General features: G+C 36.7%; 2 pseudogenes; both read left to right on the forward strand.

The window, feature by feature from the left end:
* Window positions 1-2,890: 2,890 nt before the first annotated feature.
* Window positions 2,891-3,804, forward strand: LOC119242216 (olfactory receptor 7A5-like; annotated as a pseudogene).
* An 8,342-nt stretch (window positions 3,805-12,146) lies between these two features.
* Window positions 12,147-13,309, forward strand: LOC119242217 (olfactory receptor 7A5-like; annotated as a pseudogene).
* Window positions 13,310-22,988: the final 9,679 nt, after the last annotated feature.

Genomic DNA, 22,988 nt, shown 5'->3' on the forward strand with positions numbered 1-22,988 from the left:
AAGGGAAATTTAATGATACAAAATGTGCCAAATACCATCTGTGATTCTGGTAGGAGATGCTAAATACACTTAGATACCTTGGGTTTGTTTGTTTGTTTTGTTTTGTTTTGTTTTGTTTTTTTATCAGTCTCCTCTGGTGTTGGCTCTCAATTAAGGGAATTCACACCACCCATTAACATTTCCTTACTGCTTCTCATTTCTCCCATTGATGAAAATATTTAACATACCATCTTTCACACTTGCAGTTGATTAAAAAAAATACTACTTAATGCATGGAAGGTAAGATGTTACATATTTTCTCAAGGGAAACAGATTTAAACCAGGGGAAGGGTCATGAAAATAAAGACAAGTTCCTGATATGGCACTGAAATCCTGGTGTTGTAGATGCAAAAGAAGTTGACTCACGTTGGGGAGATTAGCTGAAGTCTTTACAGACAACCTTAAAATAATTATCAAGGACTGAGACTTGATCCAGATGTGGAATTTTTCCTGTAAAAAAAATGGGTAAGGGGTAGCAGAGAAATAAATGTAAGGACTTATTAATTTATATAGAAAATATATTTATTAAGAATAGAATAGGGGCCTCCCCGGTGGCGCAGTGGTTGAGCGTTGGGTTGCGAAGCTGCCCGTGGCCTCTGTGGCGCCGGTTCGATCCCCGGCTGCTCCCTGGCCACCGGAGGAGGGTCCCACATGGTGCACAGACCTCTCCTGCCGCCCGCTTCTCCCCTCAGCAGTGTACTTCGGTCCTTCTGCCTGCTCTGCTCCCCGCTCTGGCTCTGGTGAATTCTCTCACCCTCCCGCGTGTCTGACTGTACCCAGTGCATTTATAAACAAAACAAACAAACAAACAAACAAATAAATAAATAAAACATGCCTCTATAAAAAAAATTAAAAAAAAAGAATAGAATAGAGTGTGAGTAGGAAATGACAAGTAGTTCTTGTTATGTGAGCAATAATGAGGGCAGGGGATAAAAAGTTAAACATGAGTTGGACCAGGGAGGCAACAAGGAAGAGAACGGAGATTTATATCTTGGTTATTGCATTGCTACTTAATTCTGCAATTAGTGGAGTTAGTATAGGATGCTTAGCAAAAGGGACCCATGATCAGATACACTGAAAGATCACCCAGCTCAGTGTGACCAACAGAGTGTTGCCTGTGCCCATGCCCTAGAGAGAGGAGTAGCGGAAATCACAGTCTAGGTTGGTGGGAGATGAGGAACAACTCTATGAGCAGTGGAGACTCTGTATGTGCAAAATTAGCTAATCAATGCTAGGCATATGTAAGTTTTTTTTTCATTATTCCATTTAATTATTTTGATAAATCAAAATTTATCAAAACATCAAAATTTATTTGATGTTGTAATTCCTATTTTATGGATAAAGAGTGTGAGATTTACAGCTATGATGTTCATGCCCAAGGCATGCTGTGAATCTGAAGTTAAGCGCAGGACCTGATGTTTCCAAGGGGTTTAGAATCTCTAATATTTTTTAGATATATTAAACATAGCAATAAATTATTTAAAAAGTTTTTAGGAATAAATTTTAAAATTTTCAGATAGTACAAAGTTTCCATAAAGTCCATACCCAGTTTAACCTACTGAATGTCTTCAACCAGGATACACATTACATTTGTCATATTTATCCTTAGGCTCCCTTAGGCTGTCACAGTTCATTAAAATTCCCTTGTACAGTGAGAATGAAAGATTTGAAAATGGTCAGGTATTTTTGTAAAATGTCCTTGTAATGGGATTTGCCTAACGCTTTCTTCAGAGTTTACTGAAATTATGGCTTTTGGGGAGAAGACAATAATGCACTAAAGCATTGTATCCTCCCTTAATATGATGTGTGCATTTTATCAATAGGACTTACTACTGTTCACTGTGACATATATTACCTCACTGATTCCTTTATGGCATTTTTCCCCATTCAAACTGTGTTCTTTGTGAGGAAGTTATCATGTAAACCCACACTTCATGAAAAGGCAATTATTTCTACCTCTTTCAAAATGGAATATCTACATAAATTGGATTTCTTAGCCTGAGATTTGTCTCTATTTTGTATGTGTTTATTTGATTATTTATTTTTTTAGTTAATTGATTTACTATCTTTTGTTTATGTAAGCAAGGGATCATGGATAGTTTTATATCTTTTTTTCAGTCAATTTTTATTTTATATTTTTGTGCATCCCCTTATTTTGTTTTTCTTATTTCATTGCTCAAATTGTTCCAGTTCTGGGCCTTGGAAGTTCTTTGCAGATACCTTTTGTGTCCCTTTGGTCTATTCCTATCATGCAGGGTTGTGTGCTTGTTGCTTTCTGGCACTGCAAGATGCCCCAGGCTCATTTGATATATCTCCTGTTCCAGACCTAGAAAATCTGGTTAAACAACAGTTCCTTGTCACTCCACATCTTCATCAGGCTGTATTGTTTTAATTAATATAATAAGTATTGTTTACTTATTTGCTAATATTATATTGTTACCTCACTAGACACTTAACCAGAAGAAAACTTGATAAGGGATGATATTTTGACAATTAATTTCACTGCCATTTCCCAGTGCATTAAGCAATACTAGGGGAAAAATATTAGTTAAACAATTGTTGAACAACAAAAACAAAAACACCTCAGGATATTTATAGTCAAAATTTGCCTTAAAAAACTTTTGGATTAGATCCTAAGGATCTAATGTTTTCAGCATCTAGAGAGGTTGCAACATTTATATATAATTGAAAAAATTTTAGATTGCAGACACTAGTTCCATGTACAATACTGAGTGATTTATTAATGAAATATGCTTAAATAAAGCCAGCTAATTTGTGTTAATTCATTTATCAATGTCCATGTCTAAATTTATACAATCATTGTTTATATTCCAGCTGTTTCATCAGCTACATGGAATCTGGAAACCAAACTAGTATGTCAGAATTTTTCCTACTGGGACTTTCAGAAGAAGCAGTGCTCCAGCCTCTGCTCTTTTGGTTGTTCCTGTCCATGTAACTGATTACCCTCATTGGAAATCTTCCATCATCCTGGCCATAATCACTGTCTCCCACCTCCGCATCCCCAAGTACTTCTTTCACTCCAACCTGTCTTTCACTGACATCTGTTTTACCTCTACCACTGTCCCAAAGATGTTGTGGAACATCCAGATTCAGAACAAAGTCATAACCTATGAAGGTTGCATCTCCCAGATATACTTTTTCATACTTTTTGGAAGATTAAACAACTTCCCCTTGACCGTGATGGCCTGTGATAGGTTTGTGGCCATCTGCCACCCCCTGCACTACATGGTCATCATGAACCCCAGGTTCTGTGTCTTGCTTTTTACCTCCTGGTTGTTGATTATTCTAGATTATCTATTACATACCTTAATGGTTTTACAACTGTCTTTTTGTACACAACTGGAGATCCCTCACTTCTTTTGTGAACTTAATCAGGTGATCCAACTTGCTTGTTCTGACACTTTCCTCAATGAGTTAGTCTTGTACTTTATTACTGGAATTTTAGGTGGAATTCCAGTCAGTGGCATCTTCTTCTTTTACTTTTAGATTGTAACCTCCATTTTGAGAATCCCATCAGCTAGTGGCAAGTATAAAGCCTTTTCCACCTGTGGGTCTCACCTCTCAGTCTCCTTGTTCTATGGCACAGCCTTAGGAGTGTATCTCAGTTCTGCTGCTACTGAAAACCCCAAAGACAGTTCAATAACCTCTGTGATATACTCTGTGGTCACCCCCATGCTGAACCCTTTTATCTACAGTCTGAGGAACAAGGATATAAAGCAGGCCCTAGTTAAACTCTTCAGCTGAGAAACAGTCCTTTCATGGTAGGGTCCATTGTCTCAAGATTCCCTGCTCATGAGGAATAGGGCTAAAAGTCCTGAAAAACCTAAATCTTCATGCTTTTATTAGTTAATATGTCACGATCTGTGATATACCTGATTTACCTTACATACATAGTTTAATCTTTTAGTTTTTCATACATTATAAATTTTATCTATATTTCATTTACAATGTTAAACTGTGTTCATTGTAGAAAACAGAATTCATTGCATGAATTTTATACAGTAAAATATTAACATAAAAAGCCGAGCATTTATATAGCTATTTCCATCTCTTTCCTTTATAATTGAATGAAATGGAAGACCAAATATATACTGTTGTCCCTAGCAGACAAAAAAAAAATATTTCTGCATTACGTGGGAAAATAACATTTTGTAGTAAAAGTCTATGTAAGTACCCAAGTACTCGCCCAGTTAATTCACTCCAGAAAAATGTCACATCTGGAACTGGAATTGCCATCAGATTAAATTTACAACAATCCATAGTCATATTTCAAATTACCACTAATCTTTTTAACAGTACAAACATAAGAGATGTCATAAAATTTACTGTTTCTGGCCCTTTCAATATTTTTATTTTATGTTATTAATAATAATATGTTATTAATTTCTATGATTCTCCAAATTATGTATTATTGTTTTCTTTTAATATTTTGATAGGCAGAATACTTTCAGGAGACATTTTCTACCATAATTGACTTCACTCAGAGGTCATAAATGTCTTATGCAATAATAGCAAGTTTAGGACAATAAATTTCTTTGGAGCAGGACACTATTGAATTTGTTTTGTTAATGGTAATAATTTATTAATTATTCTTTTATTTTATTTTATATATATTTTTACATATTTTTTTCATTTTTACACGATTTATGCATATTCATCTTGGTTATAATCCCCACACAATTCCTACTCCCTCTTATTTTGACCCTAAATCCCTCTCTCTTCCCCAGTCCCAATAGTGTGTCTCTGGTTTATAGTTGGTTGTTGATTTTGATTTTTACTTTATTATAATTAGTCTTTGAACTTCAACCAACTAAGAAAAGGTGATGAATAACTTTCTTTGTTCAGATGACATATGGAATCCAAGATTTCTAAAGAGTATCGCATCAATATATTTGTTTTTCTCTAAAATTATTTACTGTTTCCATAAAGTCTGTCAGAATTCATTCTCATGCGTATTTTTCAAGTTTTTACAATAGAAATTAGAAGAATCCTGCAATTATTTGAATATCTGCCCATTTCCTTCCTCTTTCTAATTTGCATTTGTCTCTCTATCACACCCTCAGATATAACTTTCAATCTTCATGTGGAGACAATAAGAGAGGGCAGAGAAGAGGCATAAGAACAGTGCACTTTCTCTTGAAAGGTGAATATATTTTAGATGAACTTATTACAGGATTAGACAAGGTATTAAGTGCTTCATCAGATAGATTATAACGTTAACCTGGGGTAACACTGACGCTTGTGTGTTCCTTGGTAAAATAGAGGACGCTGATTTCACAGAGCCTTCCAATTGTAGTCATTGTTTATTCTCTTTTCAAATAATGCCTTGATTTTTACATGAGATTTTTAGCAAAGATTTATCTCATAATTTATCACACTATAATCAAACTCTTACTTTAATTTCTATTCTACATAATTTCTTTCTTGAGATCAGTGATTTAATTTATGCAGCACCAGAAATTTCCTGGTCCATGGATTTTTTCCTTGACCTAAAAATTCCCCTATTGTTTTCTTTCTCTCTCTAACATGATCAAAAGCTTCAGACCACACCAAATTTGCTGAAAACTGATTTCCAACAGTCATGACTCACACAATACAGTCACCTTCCAAATTGTCCTTCAATATGCAGTTCCTTTTAGGTATCTGAAGAAGAGACATTGTGAAATAGATTTTCCACTGCTAACCATGGGCCTCCAGCATGTCCTCATGTAATGGAGACAGCAGGAGCAGAATCCTCAAACTAAATGAGATAAACCATTAATCTCAGATGTCTCAGATGTCTCTTGGAAGGCCTGCTATCATTTTCTTTGTAGAACAGCCTAGTTTTGTGCTGTTTTTAAAAACAGAAATCACTAAGTATTTGAAGAAGAAATTTGTAAGTATATGCTTACAAAATCTTTCATGGACTGATGTCTTTTAAATACTGAGAATGAACTTCGGCCCTGGAAACCAGATTATCTAAGAAAGCTGACATTTCTGCTTCATCAGAAAAGTGATGGAATCAAGACCTTCCTGCACTGAAATCATTGATTCCATAGACTCACTACATTTTCTGGAATCCAAGTAACAAGAAAACTCACCGTGAGTGTTGATGTAAGATTTACTCTGCTGCAAAATCTATAGTTGTTGACCAATTGACATGAATGTCATTATTTTTAACTGTTGAATTTTATGTTTAATTAATTTCATTTTTATTAAGGTGACATTAATTTTTTGCACCCATGAAACTGCTGTCATGGAAACTGTCTCCTCATTTCCAAACAAACCCAATGTTTTTCAATCTTGCTGGTGGTAGAAGGGAAAAAAATATATTGCCATCTGAATTTCCCTTGTCAACATATTATCAACATTCCAGCAATCACATCAGCAATTATAGATTTTAGTAGGAGGTGGAAATATACTGCCCTGGTTTTTATCCTCTATGGTTCAGGAACATAGAACAGAGGAAGGAGAAAATGAAGCTGTCAGTTGACAACAGCCTCACACTTTAGTACATATGGAGCTGATGCTGGATGCCACATTTAAGTTCTTTTGTGTGTTTTTGGGGAAGAAATGATTATTTCTTTCAGATTTTCCTAAGACCTTGTCATGTTACATAATATACACAGCAAATTCATCATTTCATTAGGAAAAAATGATGTATAGTGCATGAAAAAAGGGGTGTTTAAGGGGTGTTTGAATTTTGCTTGATATACCTGGATGTGGTAAAATATAATATTTCACATTTAAGCAATCTGATATGTACCCTCATAGGCATTAATTATATTTACTATTTTGTGCAACTGCTACCTCCATACCCCAGGTATTTCTATCATCTACTTAGTAAGTCATAATTCCTTCTTTTTCTATGTTAAAATACAATGTATTATCTAATATATTTTCTATCTCTATGAATTTGCCTATTGTATATATACATATAAATGGAATCATACAACATATGCCCTTGTGTGTCCAATGTATTTCACTTAACATCATGTTTTCAAGATTCATCAATATGCAGCATATATTAGTACTTCATTTCTTTTACCTCATCCTGTGGAAGTTTTATATTTTTATCTATTCAACAATTGCTAATACCTTTCTGCTATTATGAATCATGATTCCATGACTGTTCCATACAATAAACTGTACTTTGGGGATAAAGCTAGAAGTAGATTTACTTTTATATGGTAATTCTCTATTTCACTTAATGAGTAACTACCAAATATTTTTCCACAGCTACAGTACCAGTTATATTTCTACAAACAATGACATAGTTTCTAATTTTTCCAGAACTTCAGCAATAAGCTTTTTAAATTAAAATATATACTTACTTATTTGACATTGATAATTTTCCTTCATTTTATTTCATTTTTTATTGATTAAATGTTTTTGGTCATTTGTATTTTTTAAATTTTTATTTATTTTAAATATTTTATTTTATATATTTCTTATATCTGTTTCTTATTTCAAATGTTGAATTTTATGTATAATTAATTTCATTTTTATTAAGGTCACATTAATTTTGAACACCCATGAAACTGCTGTGATGGAAAAGTGTCTGCACAATGTATGCATTTTCCTTTTGGTTATATTCCCCCATACAATTACAACCCCCTTATTTTGACCCAATCCTTCCTCTCCCTACCCCCTCCCTGGTAGTGTGTCTTGTCTCTGGTTTATTGTTGCTTATTGATTTTAATTTTTACTTTGTATTAATTAGTCTTTTTCCTGGTCTCTTATTTATGTTTTCTAAATTCCTGCTATGAGTGAGACCATCCAGTATTTTTCTTTTTCTTTCTGGCTTATTTCGCTGAGCATGGTCCCTTCCAGCTCCATCCATGTTGCTGCAAACTGCATGTATTTATCTTTTTTGATTGCTGAGTCATATTCCATTGTGTATATGTACCACATCTTCTTGATCCAGTCATCTGTTTTGGGGCATTTGAGTTGCTTCCAGAGCTTAGCTATTGTAAATAGTGCTGCTATAAACATAGGGGTGCAGATGCCCTTTAGAATTAATGTCTCTGTGTCCTTTGAGTAAATACCTAGGAGTGGCATTGCTGGATTATATGGAAGCTCTATCTTTAGTGAGTCAAGAAATCTCCACACAGCTCTCATAGTGGAAGGACCAGTTTGCACTCCTGCCAGAAGTGCAGGAGAATTCCCTTTTCTCCACAACCTTGCCAACATTTGTTGTTGCTAGTTTTTTTTTTTTTTTTAATATGTGTCATTCTCACTGGCGTAAGATGGTATCTCACTGTAGTTTTGATTTGCATTTCCCTGATTACAACTGATGTTGAACATTTTTTAAATGCCCATTGGCCATTTGCATTTCCTCTTCAGAGAAGTTTCTTTTAAGCTCTTCTGCCTGTTTTTTGACTGGATTATTTTCTTTGTTTTTGTTAAGTCTCATCAGCTCTTTGTAGATTTTTGTGATCAGTCCTTTATCATTACTATTGTGTGAAAAAATTTTCTCCCAGTCAGTGGGGTTTCTCCCGATTTTTGTTATTGTCTCTTTGCTGTGCAGAATCTCTTTAATTTTGTAGTCCCAGCTGTTTATCTTTGCCTTCACTATCAATGCTTTGTGATGTGTCTGTAAAGATGTCGTTGAGGTGCATGTCACATAGTGTTTTGCCTATACTTCCTTCTATATATTTTATGGTTTCAGGTCTTATGTCTAGTTATTTAATCCATTTTGAGTTGTTTTTTGTGCATGGTATGAGGCAGTAGTCAAGTTTAATTATTTTGCATGTAGCGACCCAGTTTTCCCAGCACCATTTACTGAACAAACTTTCTTTGCTCCAATGCATAGTCTTTGCTCCTTTGTCAAAGATTAGTTGACCATAAATCTGTGGGTTTATTTCTGGATTTTCTATTCGATTCCATTGGTCTGTATGTCTGTTCTTGTTCCAATACCATGCAGTTTTGATGATTATGGCTTTGTAGTAGAGTTTGAAGTCTGGGAGTGTGATGCCTCCATTCCCTTCTATTTTTTTTTTCAGGAGAGCTTTGGCTCTTAGGGGTTTTTTGTGATTCCATATGAATTTCATCAATAATTGTTCTATTTCTTTGAAGAATGACATTGAAATTTTGATTGGAATAGCATTGAATCTGTATATTGCTTTTGGAAGGATGGCCATTTTAATAATGTTTATTCTTCCAATCCATGAGCAGGGGATGTCTTTCCATTTCTTTGTGTCTTCTTCTATTTCTTTTAACAGTGTTTTATAGTTTTCTTTGTATAGGTCCTTTACCTCTTTTGTTAGATTTATTCCCAAATATTTGATTTTTTTGTTTCAATAATAAAAGGGATGTTTTTTTTTATTTCTTCTTCTTCAGATTTATTGTTTGTGTGTAGGAAGGCTACCGACTTTTGTGTGTTGATTTTGTATCCTGCCACTTTACTGAACTGATTGATGAGTTGAATTAGTTTTTCTGTGGAGTTTTTGGGGTTCTCTATGTATATTATCATATCATCTGCAAAGAGTGATAGTTTGACTTCTTCTTTTCCTATTTGGATTCCTTGGATGTCTATCTCTTGTCTTATTGCTCTGGCTAGGACTTCCAGTATTATATTGAAAAGCAGTGGTGAGAGTGGTCATCCTTGTCTTGTTCCAGATCTTAATGGAATTGATTTCAGCTTTTCACCATTGAGAATGATACTGGCTGTTGGCTTCTCATAGATGGCCTTTATGATGTTGAGGTATGTTCCTTGTATCCCAAGAATTTCAAGGGCTTTTTATCATGAATGGGTGTTGCACTTTGTCGAAAGCTTTCTCAGCATCTATTGATATTATCATATGGTTTTTATATTTCTTTTTGTTGATGTGTTGGATAACGTTGATTGATTTTCAGTTGTTAAAACATCCTTGTGTCCCTGGAATGAATCCTACTTCGTCGTGGTGAATTATCTTATGGATACATTGTTGGATTCTGATAGCTAAAATTTTCTTGCGCATTTTTGCATCAGTGTTCATTAGGGAGATTGGCCTGTAGTTTTCCTTTTTTGTGTTGTCGTTCGGTTTTGGTATTAGTGTAATGTTGGCTTCATAGAACATGTTTGGTATTGTCTCTTCCTTCTCAATTTTTGGAAGAGTTTGTGAAGGAAAGGCACCAATTCATCTCTGAATGTTTGGTAGAATTCGTTTGTAAATCCATCAGGTCTTGGGCTATTGTTTTTGGGGAGGTTTTTGATTACCATTTCAATTTTGCTGCTTATAATTGGTCTGTTTAGGTGTTCTATTTCTTCTTTATCTAGCTTTGGGTGATTGTAGAGATGTAGGAATTTGTCCATCTCCTCTAGATTATTGAACTTGTTTCCATACAACTCTTCATAGTAGTTACTGATTATTCTTTTTATTTCTGCTGTGTCCTTTGAATCACGGCTATTTTAAATTCTCTTTCTGGAAGGCTCAGAAGTTCTTCCAAGTTACTGTCATTGCAATCTCGGGTGTGGTTTTCTTTTTGTGGTGTGCTTTTTTACTGAGGAGTTTTTAGGTTGCGTGTGGTTCTTCTACTTCCTACTGTCTGTTTTCTAATTTGTCGTGTGCATTGGGACACTGTGTGGCTGGGACTGGCCAGCATCTTGGGTGAAATTCTGCGCTCCCCTCTGGCTCCTCCAGGAGCCATCTCTGGCTTCTGAGGGAGCTTTCTGCTGGTTTCAGGCAGTCTTTACTGAAGAAATGTCCCTGCTCTAAAATGGCGACGCGGGACTCAGTCCCTGAGCATCTGGTCTCAGGCACACTCTTCTGCGCGCCTGGTCTGCCCCTGCCGTGGGTGCCTGCTCCCTCTATGGGCTCAGACTGCTGGTCCGAAGGGGCCTGGCATGGGCTAATTTCCCAGCTGGCCACTGGCTCCTCCGGGAGCCTTCTGCCCTTTTCAAGCAGTCTTAAGAAATTTCCCTGTTCTATGGGGTGTTAGTGACTTTTTTTTGTGGTTGCTAGGTGGCGCCAGAGATCTCTCCTATCGTCCTTGGGGGGCTGTTTTTCGCCCCCCCCCCACCCCATGGGACAGGGAACAGAGTGGGAATGGTAGGGTAAACCTCAATGGCTTTGGGGTGCTGTTTCTGCCTTGTGCCCCACCGTTGTGGAGAACCCACTCCCCAAACTTCGTGCCCTGAGTCTCAGTTCCAAAGCCCTCAGTTCCAGGACGCGGGCTGTAGCCCAGTTCAGTGGCGTGGGAATGGCGACTTTTGCACCCGCTCCCGTGCCTGGGCGCCTGGTTACTGCTTACTCAGTGAGGGACTTTCACATCGGTGAGGGCCTCCGCGAGTCTCCCCACAAACCTAGGTTGCAGGCGCAGGGACCTGGGTAGCCGCAATCCCGATCCACGTTTGCTTTTCAAGCGCTCCAAGCGCGCTGCTTTTCAGCGCAAGCTCACAGGCCGGCCTGGGGCTTTGTGTGGGTCTTGAGTCTGTTGTTCTCTAATGGTGCCTGGAGCCGTTCGCTCACCGCTGCGGTGAATCCTGCAGGGTTCTCCACAGCTCCCGTTCACGGGGTGTGGTGGCTGCAATAGTTCCTTTCCACTCCCAGTCCCGCTTGATGCGTAGTTTGTTCTTGTTGGTCGTTTTAGTTTGTTTTTTTTTCCTCCTTTCTGTTGGTCAGAGAGTGCCGACTCTGTGGGTGGGGAGGGGAGCAGGGTTCTGCGCTTTCCTCCCTTCTAGTCCTCTTTCATGGCAACTTTCTTCTTCGGGTAGTTTGCTGGAGTCGACTGTTTATCTTCTGTGTCCCAGTTCTCACTGGGACCTGCTGCTTTTCCTCCCTATTAACTTTTTTTAATGGGAGATCTTACTCGCAGTGTCTCCTCGCCTCCATGTTGCTCCGCCCTCTCAAACTCAGGATATTTTTAGAGAAAATTGTGCCTAAATAAAATTTTGGATTAGATGTAAGAATAACTAATATTTTCAGCATCTGGAGAGGTTGTAACATTTATATATAATTCAGGAATTTTTAGAAAGCAGACACTAGTTCCATATACAATGTAGAGTGATTTATTAATAAAATATGCTTAAAATAAAGCCAGCTAATTTGTTTTAATTCATTCATTTATGTCTATGTCTAAATTTATGATACTGTTGTTTGTATTCCAGCAGTTTCATCAGCTACATGGAATCTGGAAACCAAACTCGTATATCAGAATTTATCCTACTGGAACTTTCAGATGAAGCAGTGCTCTAGCCTCTCCTCTTTTGGTTGTTCCTGTCCATGTACTTGATTACACTCATTGGAAATCTTTTCATCATCCTGGCCATAATCACTGACTCCCACCTCCACACTCCTATGTACTTCTTTCTCTCCAACCTATCTTTTGCTGACATCTGTTCCACCTCCACCACTGTACCAAAGATGCTGTTGAACATCCAGATGCAGAGCAAAGTCATTACATTTGAAGGCTGCCTCAGCCAAATGTACTTTTTCATTCTTTTTGCAGGATTAAACAACTGCGTCTTTTTTTTTTTTTTTTTTAGTGCAGAGCAGAACAGGCAGACTGACTGAAATACACTGCTGAGGGGACCAGCGGGCGAGTCAGGGGAGGACTGCTGCGCCATTTGGGTCACCTCCCTGGTCAGGGATTGAATCTCTGCTGTGGCTAGCTTCACAGTGCTGAGACTTAACCCCTTGCACCACCAGGGAGGCCCCAGTCTTTTTTTAACTGACAGCTTTTGGGATTTACAGTGATGGCCTATGAGAGGTTTGTGGCCATATGCCACCCCCTGCAGTACATAGTCATCATGAACCCCAAGTTCTGCAGTGTCCTGCTTATTGCCTCCTGCTTGTTGAGTATTCTGGATTCTCTATTGCATACCTTAATTTTTTTATGACTGTCTTTTTGTACACAACTGGAGATCCCTCACTTCTTTTGTGAACTTAATCAGGTTATCCAACTTGCTTGTTCTGACACTTTCCTCAATGAGTTAGTCTTGTATTTTACAACTGGAATTTTAACTGCAATTCCAGCCTCTGGTATCCTCTTCTCTTACTCTAAGGTCGTAACCTCCTTTTTGAGAATCTCATCAGCCAGTGGCAAGTATAAAGCCTTTTCCACCTGTGGGTCTCACCTCTCAGTTGTCTCCTTGTTCTATGGCACAACCTTTGGAGTGTATCTCAGTTCTGCTGCTACTGAAAACCCCAGGGACAGTACAATAGCCTCAGTGATGTACACCGTGGTCACACCCATGATGAACCCTTTTATCTATGGTCTGAGGAACAAGGATGTAAAGCACGCCCTACTTAAACTCTTCAGTTCAGAAAAAGTCCTTGAATTATAGGGTCCATTGTCTCAAAATTCCTTACTCCTGAGGAGTAGGGATCAAAGTTCTGAAAGAGCTAAATTTTCATGATTTTATTAGTTAATATGTATGAGACCTGTGATGTACTTGATTTTCCTTGTATACATAGTTTAATCTCTTATTCATACATTATAAATATTTTTATCTATTTCCTTTACAGTTTTAAGTAATGTTCATTGTAGAAAATAGAAAGCATTGCATGAATTTTATAATGTAAAATATTAATATAGACAGTTGAGTATTCATATAGTTACTTCCATCTCTTTCATTTATACAAAAATGCACGAATAAAGATATACTGTTGTCTGTAGGAGACAAATCAATCTCTGCATTATGTGGGAAAATAACATTTTGTCATAAAAGCTTATGTGAGTAACTAGATAGTGTCCCTAGATAATGTCACTTCCGGAACTAGAATTGCTATCAGATTAAATTTACAATAATCCATAGTCATACTTCAAATTACTACTAATTTTTTAAATATTTATTTATGTATTTATTTATTTGTTTGTTTGTTTGTTTGTTTATATAAGCACTGGGTATAGTCAGAAGTGCGGGAGGGTGAGAGAATTCACCAGAGCCAGAGCAAGGAGCAGAACAGGCAAACTGACGAAATACACTGCTGAGGGGAGCAGCGGGCACAGCAGGAGAGATCTGTGTGCCATGTGGGACCCTCGCCTGGTGGCCGGGGATCAAACCGGCTCTGCAGAGGTTGCAGGCAGCTTTGCAGCCCAGTGCTCATCCGCTGCGCCACCAGGGGAGGCCCACCCACCACTAATCTCTTTAACAGTCCAAAACATAAAAGATGTCATAAAAGTTACTATTTCTGCCTCTTTCAGCATTTATGTTATTATTAAACACTATTACTAATAATATGCAATTATTAATTCCTATGATTCTCCAAATTATGAATTATTGTTTTCTTTAAATATTTTGATAGGAAGAATGCTTTCAGAAAACACTTTCTACCACAATTAGCTTGACTCAAGGTTATTAATATCCCATATTATACTAGCAAATTTAGGACAATGAAGTTCTTCAGAGAACAAATTCATTATTGAATTTGAACTTCAACCAACTAACAGAGAAAAGATGATAAATATCTTTCTTTGCTCAGATGGCACTTGGAATCCAGGATTTATAAAGTGTATCACATCAATACATTTGGTATACTATAAAATACTTAATTTTCCATAAATGATGTCAGGGAGAATTTATTCTCATGCATATTTTTTGAGTTTCTACAATATAAGTTACAAACATCCTGCAATTATTTGATATCTTTCCATTTCCTTCTTCTTCCTAATTTACATTTGTCTCTCTATCACACCCACAGATATAACTTTTAATCTTTATGTGGAAGCAATAAGAGAGGGTGGAGAAGAGGCACAAGTACAGTGCACTTTCTCTTGAAAGGTGAGTATAATTTAGGTGAAATTATTACAGGATTAGACAAGGTATTAAGTGCTTCATCAGATAGATCATAATGTGTAACCTGGGATAACACTGAAGCCTGTGTGTTCTTTGGTAAAGCAGAGGATAATGATTCCACAGTCTTCCAAATGTAGTCATTGTTTTTTTTTTTTCTTTTCAAATAATGCCTTGATTTTTACATAAGATTTTTAGTGAAAATGTGCACTTGATTTTCCTTATAACTCATTACACTACAGAATCAAACTCTAATTTTAATTCCTAATCCACATAATTCTCTGTTAAGATCAGCAATTTATTTTATGTGGTCCCAGAAATATCCTGGTCCTTGTATTTTTCCCTGACCTAAAAATCTCCCTGTTGTTTTCTTTATCTATTTAATGTGATCAAAAAGTTCAGACTAACCCAGTCAAAAAAATAGTCAGAAGACCTAAAGGGAAACTTCTCCAAATAGGAAATGCAAGTGGCTAAGAGGCATATGAAAAAATGTTTAACATCACTTGTAATCAGAGAAATACAAATTAAAATCACAATGAGATACCATCTTACACCAGTAATAATGGCACATATTTAAAAAACTAGCAACAACAAATGTTGGCAAGGAGAAAAAGGAACTCTTCTGCACTGCTGGTGGGAATGAAAACTGGTCCAACCACTATGGAAAGCTGTCTGGAGTTTCCTCAACATGTTAAAAATGGAGCTTACATATGACCCAGCAATTCCACTCCTAGGTATCTACCCAAAACAAAACAAAACAAAACAAAACAAAACACAAAAATTACAAAACACAAAAAAAAACACAAAATGCAAAAAAAAAAACACAAAAACATTAATCCAAAAGAACACCTGCACCCCTATGTTTATTGAAGCACAGTATATAATAGGTAAACTATGGAAAACACCCAGATGTCCAAAAATAGATGCTTTGATCAAGAAGATGTGGCACACACACATACACACACACACACACACACATATATATATATAAATATATATATATATATATATATTTATATATAAACAATAAAATAAACTCATGCCATTTGCAGCAACATGAGTGGAGCTGGAAGGGATTATGCTCAGTGAAATAAGCCAAAAAAATGCTGGATGATCTCACTTATAGGAGGAATGTAGAGAATCCAAATAAGGGATAAGGAAAAAAATGAAATTATAATAAAGTAAAAATCAAAATCAACAGGCAACTATAAGCCAGAGGCATTCTGCAGTAGGGGGAGAAGGGAGTAGGATCAAAACTAAGGTAAGAAGAGCACAAGGGATCATGGTGATAGGTCACGGGTGAATTGGTGGTGGGAATTTCACAGGGAATATATCCAATATGAAAATGCATACATTGTACAAATATGAAAAATGATGTCAAAATATATAAAATTTAAAAACAATTTTGTAAGACAAATGAAATGTTAATGATTATTGATACTACCAGTACATATAATTTTTTTTTTAAATAATAAATTTTATTTTTATATTCCCCCATACAATTTTAAACCCCCCATTCTGAACCCAATCACTCCCCTCCCGCCCCCTGCCCCCCAAAAAGTGTCTCTGGTTCATAGTTTTTGTTGATTTTGATTTTCACTTTCTGATATTTATTCATTTTCCTGGTCCCTTATTTAAGTTTTCTAGATTCCTGCTATGAGTGAGACCATCCGGCATTTTTCTTTTTCTTTCTGGCTTATTTCGCTGAGCATGATCCCTTCCAGCACCATCCATGTTGCTGCAAATTGCATGTGTTTATCTTTTTTGAATGCTGAGTAATATTCCATGGTATATATGTACCACTTCTTCGTGATCCAGTCATCTATTTTTGGGCATTTGGGCTGTTTCCAAAGCTTAGCTATTGTAAATAGTGCTGCTATAAACATAGGGGTGCAGGTGTTCTTTGGAATTGTTTCTGTTTGCTTTGGGTAAATACCTCGGAGTGGAATTGCTGGATCATATGGAAGCTCTATGTTTAGTAGGTCCAGAAATCTCCACACAGCTCTCCATAGTGGTTGGACCAGTTTGCACTCCCACCAACAGTGTAGAAGAGTTCCTTTTTTTCTCCACAACCTCCCCAACATTTGCTGTTGCTGGTTTTTTAATATGTGCCATTCTCACTGGTGTAAGATGGTATCTCATGGTAGTTTTGATTTGCATTTCCCTGATTACAAGTGATGTTGAACATTTTTTTCATATGTCTGTTGGCCATTTGCATTTCCTCTTCAGAGGAGTTTCTTTTTAGCTCTTCTGACCATTTTTTGACTGGATTAATTTCTTTGTTGTTGCTGAGTCTCATCAGCTCTTTGCAGATTTTTGTGATCAGTCCTTAATCATTAGTGTTGTGTGCAAAAATGTTCTCCCAGTTGGTGGGGTTTCTCTTTGTTTTTGTTATTGTCTCTTTTGCTGTGCAGAAGCTCTTTAATTTGATGTAGTCCCAGCTGTTTATCTTTGCCTTCACTATCACTGCTTTGGGTGATGTGTCTGTAAAGATGTCTTTGATATGCAAATCACGTAGTGTTTCGCCTATATTTCCTTCTATGTATTTTATGGTTTCAGGTCTTATGTCTAGTTCTTTAATCCATTTTGAGTTGATTTTTGTGAATGGTGTGAGGTAGTAGTCAAGCTTCATTCTTTTGCATGTAGCGACCCAGTTTTCCCAGCACCATTTATTGAACAAACTTTCTTTGCTCCAATGCAGAGTCTTTGCTCCTTTGTCAAAGATTAGTTGACCATAAATCTGTGGAATATTTCTGGATTTTCTATTCAATTCCATTGGTCTGTATGTCTGTTCTTGTTCCAATACCATGCCGTTTTGATGATTATGGCTTTGTAGTATAGTTTGAAGTCTGGGAGTGTGATGCCTCCATTTCCTTCCTTTTTTTTCAGTAGAGCTTTGGCTCTTCGAGGTTTTTTTGTGATTCCATATGAATTTCATCAATAATTGTTCTATTTCTTTGAAGAATGACATTGAAATTTTGATTGGAATAGCATTGAATCTGTAGATTGCTTTTGGTAGGATGGTCATTTTGATAATGTTAATTTCTCTGATCCATGAGAAGGGGATAATTTTCCATTTCTTTGTGTCTTCTTATATTTCTTTTAACAGTGTTTTATTGCTTTCTTTGTATAGGTCATTTACCTTCTGTGTTAGGTTTATTCCCAAGTATTTAATTTTTTTTGTTTCGATAATAAAAGGGATGGTTTTCTTGATTTCTTCTTAAGATTTATTGTTTGTGTATAGGAAGGAGACTGATTTTTGTGTTTTGATTTTGTATCCTGCCACTTTACTAAACTGATTGATTACTGATTACTTTTTCTGTGGAGTTTTTGGGGTTGTCTATGTATATTATCATATCATCTGCAAATAGTGATTTTTTGACTTCTTCCTGGCCTATATGACCTCCTTGTATGTCTTTCTCTTGTCTTATTGCTCTGGCTAGCACTTCCAATATTATATTGAGAAGCAGTGGTGTGTGTGGGCATCCTTGTCTTGTTCTAGATCTTAATGGAAATGCTTTCAGCTTTTCACCATTGAGGATGATACTGGCTATGGGCTTATCATATATGGCCTTTATGATGTTGAGGTATATTCCCCGTATCCTGAGAATTTTGAGGGCCTTTATCATAAACGGGTACTGTACTTTGTTTAAAGCTTCCTCAGCATTGTTTGATATCATCATATGTTTTTTTATATTTCTTTTTGTTGATGTGCTGGATTACATTGATTGATTTTCAGATGTTGAACCATCCTTGTGTCCCTGGAATAAATCCTACTTGGTCGTGGTGAATTATCTTATGGATACATTGTTGGATTCTGATAGCTAAAATTTTATTGAGGTTTTTTGCATCCGTTCATTAGCATATTGGCCTGTTGTTGTTGTTGTTTTTTTTTTTTTTTTTTTGCATTGCCTTTGTTTGGTTTTGGTATTAGTGTAATTTGGCTTCACAGAACGTGTTTGTTATTATCCCTTCCTTCTCAATTTTTTGAAAGAGTATGTGAAGGATAAACACTAACTTATTTCTGAATATTTGGTAGAATTCATTTGTAAATCCATCTGATCCTGGGTCAGATGTTTTTGGGAAGGGTTTTGATTACCGTTTCAATTTCACTGCTTGTAATTGGTCTGTTTAGGTGTTCTATGTCTACTTTACCTAGCTTTGGGTGATTATAGAGTATAGGAATTTGTCCATCTCTTCTAGGTTGTTGAGCTTGTTGCATATAACTGTTCGTAGTAGTTTCTCATTATTCTTTGATTTCTGCTCTGTCTTTTGTGATTTCTCTTCTTTCATTTGTGGTCCTATTTATCTGTGTCTTCTCCCATTTTTCCTTTGTGAGCCTAGCTAAGGGTTTGTCTATTTATTTTTTTGAAGAACAAACTTTTGATTTTGTTGATCTTTTGGATTATTTTTTAGTTTCTTTTTAATTTATTTCTGCTTTGATTTTTACTATTTCTTTTCTTCTACTGGTTTTGGGGTTTTGTTGTGCTTTTTCTAGTTCTTTGAACTTTGAGATTAGGTTGTTTCTTTGAGTTCTTTCTTGTTTCTTGATGTGAGACTGTATTGCTATACATTTTCCTATAATTACTGATTTTGCTGCATCCCATACATTTAGGAAATTGGTGTCCTCCTTGTTTTTTAACTCAAAGTATTTTTTTAATTTCTTCTTTGATCTCCTCATTAGTCCAGTAGTCATCCAGTAGTGTAGATTTCAATCTCCATGAGATAGGAGAGTTCCTTGCCTTCTTTATATGGTATACTTCTAGTGATGCCTTCATGATCAGATGAGATAGTTGGTATGATTTCAATCTTGGTGTAATTGTTGATGTTTGTCTTGTGTCCCAGTATATGGTTAATCCTGGAGAATGATCCTTGTGTGCTTGAGAAAAATGTGTACTCATATTTTTTTGGGTTTAGTGTCCTATAGATATCTATTAAACTCATGAGTTCTAGTTCCTTATTTAGACCTTTAATGCCCTTACTTATTTTTTGTCTCATCGTTCTATCCATTGTTGCTAGTGGTTTGTTGAAGTCTCCTACTATATAGGTATTTTCTCTGATGTCTGTTTTCAGAGATGACAATAGTTGTCTGATATATTTTGGTGTTCCTTCATTTGGTGAGTATATGTTAATAACTGTTATTTTTCTTGAAGTATTGTCTCCTTGATCATGTAGTGACCGTCTGGGTCTCTTTTCACCTTTTTGAATTTGAAGTCTGTTTTATTTTATCTGATTGAAGTATAGCTGTTACAGCCTGTTTATTTATTTATTTTTTTTTTTGGTTCCGATGCTTGTAGGATTGTTTTCCATCCTTTTACTTTCAATCTGTGTTCCTTTCATAGTTAAGTGTATTTCCTGTAGACAGCAAAAGGTTGGCTTCTGCTTATTAATCCAGCCTGCTATTGTGCATCTTTCTATTGATGAGTTTGATCCATTTACATTTAGAGTTAATATTGATACACTGGCATCTGCATTTGCCATTTTGTTTGCCTTTTTGTGATTCTATTCCTTACCTGGTTCTATTCTTCCTATTCATTCCTCTGTTAGTTTTAGTTCCAGGATTCCTTGTAATATTTTTTGGAGTGCAGGTTTAGTCTTTATGAATTTCTGGAGATTTTGTGTTTCTGAGAAGGTTTTTATTTTTCCATCACAGAGGAGGGAGAGCTTAGCAGTATAAAGTATTCTTAGTTGGATTTTGTTGACTGGGAGTTTGTTAAATATATTCCTCCATTCTCTTCTTGCCTGTACTGCTTCTTCAGAGAAGTCTGATGTCAGCCTGACTTGTTTTCTTTTGTAGGTCATCTATTTCTTTGCATTTGTCAATTTCATTAGTTTTTCCTTGTCTTTGACCTTTGGAAATTTTACTATTAAGTGTCTTGCTGTAGCTTTCTTTTCATTGTGGTAATTTGGTGTTCTATTAGCTTCCTGTATGTCTATTTTCATTTCCTTCTTCATGGTTGGGAAGTTCTCTTCAATTATCACCTTGAATAGTTTCTTGGCTCCTTGGTTTCTGTCCTCATCTTCTGGGATTCCTATGACTCATATTTCCTTTCCTCATGGTGTCTGATAGTTCTTGAAGTGTTCCTTAATTATTTTTCCTTTGAAGTTCTCTTTACTTTTCTTTTTTGGTTCTTTTTATGTCTGTATCTTCTATTTTATTTTCATGATTTTTCCCAGAATTCTTGAGCTCCTCCACTAGTCTCAAGATATCCTCCAGTTCCTTCACTTTCTTCCTCAGTTCATTGATTATATTTTTATCTCTTTCTGCATTTTCTCTTAACTCTTTAATTGTTTTCATCATGGCCTATTTTATTTATTTGTCTGTTATTTGGAGATATTCTACTGTGCCATATTATCAAGTTTTGGAGGTTTACTTTCTTTCTGTAGTTTATTGTTCCCAGGTGGGCTTGCTTGATCATTTGTATTTTTCTTTCTTCCTGTTGTTAACCTTCGACTTTGCTCTGTTTGTAGCACCCTGGTATGACTGGTGCTTGTGGGCATGACTTCTGATTTCTCTTGCTGAATTGTGGATGTGTCTGCCTGGTGTCTGACACACTGTGGCTGGTGGGTGGAGGTGTAGGTGAGGGATCTTGTACTTTCCCCCTCTTCTCTCTTTAGGCAATGCTCCCAGGGCATTGGGAGCTACTGGATTTGGGATTTGGTGGGTTTCTGCTGTCTCACCTGGGTGTATGTCCAAACACTCTTCCATTATGGTAGATGTTGTTCTGAGCTGTGCTGTGCTCTAGGAGCCCCTGCTTTCCAAGCCCCCACTATATAGAATAGGATCCAAATTCTCAGCCTATGATAGTCAAGTGTCTTGTTTGGAGCCCTGCCCCTCCAGAAACACGCTGAGGCCAAGTTCACTGGAAGGTGCCTGCAGGCTAGGTGGGATGAATTTCTCTGTTGAACTGCTCATCTCTCTAGGCCTGTCTCAGAAGAATACCAGGATTGAAAAAGAATAAGGAGTGAAAGAAGGGATAACATAAAAGAGGAAAATGACATGGAAATGTGAAAGGAATGAAGGTGAGAGAAAAAAAGTAGGGTTAGATAGGGGGGATAGGAATGAGGAGGAAAAATGGAGGGGAAGTGACAGAAAGAGAAGAGAAAGTGGTGATGACAATGTTAAATGGGGGAAAGGAGAAAACCAGAGGAAACAGAAAACAGAGGTAGTAAAGAAGAAAGTGCACCAGAGACAACCAAATAGCCAATAAACACACAAACAAATACACATACAGGTTGGGGGAAAATTGTTTCTCAGACCTCTGATGGCTCCCGGAACAAGTCCTTGCTGTTTTAGTCTGGTCCACTGGGAGTGCTGGAGGACTGGGTAGGACAGTCTTCCCAGAGTCTGCTATCTCCCTTGTGGTGTAGTGAGGTAGGATATAGAACACACCCTGAGAGTGAGGAATAAACTATGGAGTGTCCAACAGTCTCTGGTAGTCTCCACTGAGATAGGTGGGCAAGTGTGGGGGCTCCTGAGGTCTCCTTCCACCTGGGGGCTTGCGGTATCTAGAGGCCCTCAATTTAGGGACCAGCCCTAGGAGGCTCCACCTGATGCCCTTCTGGCTAATGGTTAAACCATGTGTCCTTCCTGGAATAACCTCAGCTAAGACTCCATGTTACAGGTGTAGGTGGTTGATTTTGTTCTGATCACTAGATGGCGCCAGAGATATCTCCTAGGAAACTTACAGAACTGTGGCTATTTTTTTAAGTACTAACATTTTAATTCAGTGCTCCAGATGTATGAAACTATTTCATTGAAGAACACAGTATTTATCTAGTCTCAGAATTATCTCCTTAAATATATTTATCATTTACAATGTAACTTTATCATGTGCAAACTTGGTAAGGCATCAGTCTAACCAAAAGTTCAGCAAATGGCCAATTTTAGAACCAATGTATAACGTGCATTCTTGTATGCATTTAGAACTCCACCTCACTTTTGTATTAATTTTGCCAAAAGTTGTTGTTGTCAGGACTTTTTAAAACTGTAGTCAATTAATGTCACATAATTCTGATCACTTAAAATATTTGCTCATACTTCTATCAGTCTTTCAGTTTTTGTTCTTTGTGTGGGTTTGCAAGATCACATTGGCATTTTACTACTCAGTTACTACTGAGATTGAGAACTAATGCACATATCATTTGGGTTTTGTCTTACACGAACTACTTAAAGGCATCTGTTAATCCATTGAGATGTCAGTTTGCTCTGATTTGTATGAGGGTTTTT

The sequence above is a fragment of the Talpa occidentalis genome, unplaced genomic scaffold, assembly GCF_014898055.3.
Source record: "Talpa occidentalis isolate TD23 unplaced genomic scaffold, MPIMG_talOcc4v2.1 talOcc4.12, whole genome shotgun sequence".
Classification (NCBI taxonomy): domain Eukaryota; kingdom Metazoa; phylum Chordata; class Mammalia; order Eulipotyphla; family Talpidae; genus Talpa; species Talpa occidentalis.